Consider the following 5000-nt stretch of genomic DNA (forward strand, 5'->3'; position numbering starts at 1 on the left):
AACAAGCCAGGCGGGATAAGGGGAAACAGCTATGTGCACAAGCCTCTCTTTCCACTTCATTACTTCTTCATCATCAAAACCATTGTGGTGGCTCCTCGTGGATAACCATGGCAACTATGTACCTTGCAGTGCCAGGCTAAACTGTAAAGGATCGCGGAGTGGCAGGGTAACCTATGGGCACAGAGCCATGGCCAATGGGCAGCTGAACATGCCCTGACTCGTGTTAACTTTGGTTTTGGAAGGACAGTCCCTACTGGTCTTTTTCCCCGAGAGGCTAAGAGGATCCAGAGAGAAGCTCAATTTTCTTCCCTCCCAGGAAAGTAGGCCGGGTGTGGGTCCCCAGACAGTCACCCTCAGCGAGCGCCTGAGACTTGACCTTAGATGACGTATCCAGCTGGAGCCATGGAACATCCACTCTACTATCATGAGAACTATCATGAGAACTAAACCGACTAAGGTTCACAACTCTTAGAGGTGAGAAGACTTCCCAGTGGCAGTCAGCGAGGGTGGTTATAGAAACCCCTTCTATGGGAAAGAATAGTCATCTCCAGGTTCTAACCTTCGGTATGAGATATCCGTAATGTACAGCAAAGTAGGGGCCGTGAGCTGGTTGTCATTGGGTCGCTGTATCTCATAATAAATAATAGCAATATAAAATGAATAGGTAAAGAATATATATGAATAACCAGTTATTGTATGTATGAGTAGATAAAGTGTGTAACAAAAGAAAGAAAGAAAAAAAAGTTTACATACTAAATGAAGAAAGGCGCAAAAACTACTGATTAGTGTATAGTACTGTCCTATAGGTCGGGATGAAAATAGTTTGAAGAAACTGCTGTGCTGGGTGACTTCAGTGAAGTATCTGGCAGTGATGCAGTTAGCTAAAAAAATTTATATATATACATGTTGATTTTTATAGCTTAGGAGCTGACATCCTTAATAAGAACAATCTTCTACTCTAGTATTTTGTGAGATCCCGGCGACTGAGAACCACTGGCTCCTGATACTAGTGGCTTGACATGCATCGCTGTCCCTGGTACAGTAATGCGGGCATTAGAGTTCAGGAGAATGACTAATTTCTTGTTACCACTCATTGGAGGGTCATCCAGAACTGTAGGGTTGTCCAGATGCCGCGTTTTATGGTACCGGTCATAGAATATATGTTGCTTTCCTCAAGGTTTACTTCAAAACCTCTGCCCATTAACCATCCCTAGATAGAGACAGGAGTGTTCTCGAGGCTTTGTCGTGGCTATCTCTAACTGATACATGTCGTCGACAACCTAATGGACCTGTAGCACTGTGGAACAACTTCAGAAATGAAGCGCTTGATGCAGCTCAGGAGTCCCTTGGTGACCACCTAAGAACAAGACAAAATTTATCTAACAGGATATATTTTGAGCAGTTATTTCGTTTTTAGCCACCGACGTTTAACATGGACGTGGGTGCTGCCATGGTCACAGTGGCTGACCTCTGCATCAACAAGGAATATGATCCTTACTGAAGTTGGGAAAAAAATCTCCAAGAATGAAATAGCATCGGGTATATGTGGCATCCTCACTGAAGTCTGGCTGTCATCTGCTAGTCTGCTATCATTCCCCTGAACTTCTTGAGGGGTTTAAGCCTTCCTCTTTGGAAAGGGAAATGTGATCGTTGGAGCCGTAGCAACCATCGAGGCATATTACCTGATCCATATACCAGTCGAGGAGCTGACGTTCATCTTCACCAAAGATTGGAATAATCCGAATTAACTCATGGTAAATCCACAAAAAATAACTTTCTCTTAGTTCAAGTCACTGTGCAGTGTTTGTAATTTCGATCACAGACAACTAGCAACCTACAATGATGTTGCTAGTCTTAGTCCTGGAGCCTCTATGAGCGACTCTTAATGTATTTAGCAGAAGGGTGAATGAAGCCCTACGGTTTAGAGGTCTCTCGGACAGAGACCAAGATCTAGGATTCTGAGGGACTGCCAGGAGAACCTGCTCAGTCATGCCTGCCACACTTGTGTAGGTCATGACTTGGTTGTCGGTCCAGTAGGTCAGCATATAACTTGCCTTTGTGACACGAGACATAAATTCTCTCAGTAGGAGTACTTAGGTATCATGTTATCTGTGCAGTGTATCGGAAAGAATCAAATATGGCCACTTGATCATTGCTTTGGACATTCTTATGCCAATTTTGGTACATGTTCAATATTGTCGTTTCGCAAGGCCGCAATGATTATCTGGTTCATTGATACGCACTAAATGTATTATTTGATTGATGTAACGATTCGGTTGGCGTTGCGGGGTAAGGTCAAGTGTGTACTGATATCATTTATATCATCTATAATTTTAGTCATACCATCCGTTTTAATTCACATAACATCAACAAACATCAGATGGTCTTATACCCTATTATGCTTTGATATTGTGGCAACACTAAGTCACAACAGGAGTAAAGAGGGGAAGATGATCATTAGAGAAAAGAAGAAAAAAAGCTAAGGTAGCTATCTAGCTACCTGGAAGATGAAGAAAGGTCCGAGATAAAGAGAAAGGGGACGATACCCCTTGCGTGGTTTTGTGGCAACACGAAAGTCTCAGAGGCTTAGTAATATGTAGAATTTGAAAGTACTAAGTAATAGTGAAAAGTAGAAATTATATATATGTAGCAGAAGGCGATCACACCCCGACACATCACCGCATTGGTTGATTGGTCATCGTATCCCAGCCAGGTCACCGGCAGCCAATGAGAGCGCAGGTCAACACAGCGTGACGCAAGGCTGGCACGCTGACCGAGGATGAAAATTGGGAGGTCACTAGAAAATATCAGTAAACATTTGACCTCACCCGCTTCGTCAACTGACTCGTTACATCAATGATGAATTATATACTTACTGCGTATTAATCCCCCCCCACCCCCCCCCCCCCCCCAAAAAAAAAAAACATTGCGGCCTCTCTGTTACGAACCGATGATGTTCGACATGTACCCAACTTGTCATGGTCATGGCAATGCCCAAAGCAATCTATGTTATCAAGTGGCCATATCGTATATTTTTATTCCAGTACGATTGTCGATATACGTTTGTCTAATGCATGTTGTGGATATGTATATATAAATATGTGTGTGTGTGTTTGTATGTGTGTGTTCATACAAGTATATGTATGTATATATATATAGATAGATAAATAGACTATATTTATATCCATACGTATATATACGTTTGTTTGTGTGTGTGTGTGTGTGTGTACGTGTGTGAGTGTGTGTACACAAACACACACACACACACACACACACACACACACACACACACACACACACACACACACACACATATATATATATATATATATATATATATATATATATATATATATATATATATATATATATACATATATATATACTTTATTCTCTTTCCATATTTCTCTTCACACTCTCTCTCTCTGTCTTCCACAAAAGACACAAGAGATTGTCCCCATAACCTATAGTCATTATTATCATATATTATCAGGACTCAAGCCTATTTTTGTGTGACATTGAAGATGAAAATGTTATCAATGTGACGCAATAGCAGCTTTTAAATTTTCCTTCTTCGCTGCCATATCACATTACTACCCCGACCTCAGTAGAGGGAAGGTCAGAAGAGCAGGTAAGCCCTTTCATATATTTTGCTTTACTTTTCGGTTTCAACCTTTTCTCTGTCATTCTTTTTATAGCTTTGTCAAATCCTTTTTTTTACGTACTTCGTCTCTGGTATTGACATTACTAGTCTTTTATGAAATGGGTGTTTGTAAAAAAAAAAAAAAATGATTTGAGGAACGAGAAATGAACTCGCCTAATTCACTAAGGAATCTTGCATTGAAAGCCGTCGTTGTTGTGTGCTTTTAATTATTGCAAATGTTTAAACTACTTATTCTTGTAACAAAATAATATATATATATATATATATATATATATATATATATATATATATATATATATATATATATATATATATAACATTCTCTGGACAGTGTTACTTTACAGCTTACATTGACAATGGGACTTTGGCTTTATCTCGAAAACTACATGCTCTGCATACTTCATAGTACATGTTCGTGTCAATTCCTTATCTTCTATCTCTTATATCGTATCTTCATAATATGTATGAGGTAATAGTTGATAATTTATTTTAGATTATGGGACTGAATGCCAAGATTCTGAACTTATCAAACAAAAGACTCCTGTGCAGTTGAGGCTAGTGTTTATGAGACAATCCAGCAACAGTGACTCATAATATTCCACTATAGAATTATTTTCGGCAAGGACAAAAAATACTGAATATTCCGGCAAAAAAGAACTTGTCGACCTGCCCGGTGGTTTGTCGTTAAATATAGACTCAATCCAAGCTGTGTCTTGCTAGAATATACATGGTGGAGATCTGTTGGCCTTTGCTGAATCGCCTTTGGTGTGAAGGTTTCAGTTTAATGAGGTCGAGGGACCCTTTCTCTGTCTCTATCTAGTTATCTCTATCTTTCTACCCCCTTTCTCTCTCTCTCTCTCTCTCTCTCTCTCTCTATCTCTCTCTCTCTCTCTTGATGGAGTGATTTCCTACAAAACTGAAGTTCAAATACATCCAAATCACACAGAAATCGACCACTTGATTATCCAGCTAAAATTATTTCGCAATTTGGTTCATAACTTTTCGAGATACTAGATTTTACTGATCAAATGCAGTGGGTGAAAAAGACATGTTTAATTTTGCTTTATCATGTAAGACTCATATTTGATCTTGCATTAACTTGTGCACCAAGATAGCCTTGATTTATCCTTCATTTAATCATAGAGGCTGCAGTTTAGTTTCTGTAACTTAGCTGTTCCTGTACCTTTCCTTCTGTAACTGGGAAAGCCATTCCCGTCCCTAGACAGTGCCAATTCTAAATGAGCTTGTTTTGGAGGATACATTGCTTGGCCAAGTACCATATGACTGAAAAGGAGTATAACGCATTCCGATTTTTAGTATTTTGTTTTCATTGTCG

General features: G+C 39.6%; 1 protein-coding gene across 1 annotated transcript in view; it reads left to right on the top strand.

Moving 5' to 3' along the window:
* Positions 1-3603: 3603 nt before the first annotated feature.
* LOC122246339 (uncharacterized) overlaps positions 3604-5000 on the top strand; it is a 6861-nt gene continuing 5464 nt past the window's right edge. The window contains exon 1 of the mRNA XM_086549543.1: positions 3604-3631. The gene's annotated coding sequence lies outside the window, so the exon portion shown is untranslated. The remainder of the gene's footprint in view (positions 3632-5000) is intronic.

Source organism: Penaeus japonicus, unplaced genomic scaffold (genome assembly GCF_977035675.1).
Source record: "Penaeus japonicus unplaced genomic scaffold, GWHDUDI00000001_assembly GWHDUDI00000022, whole genome shotgun sequence".
Lineage (NCBI taxonomy): Eukaryota > Metazoa > Arthropoda > Malacostraca > Decapoda > Penaeidae > Penaeus > Penaeus japonicus.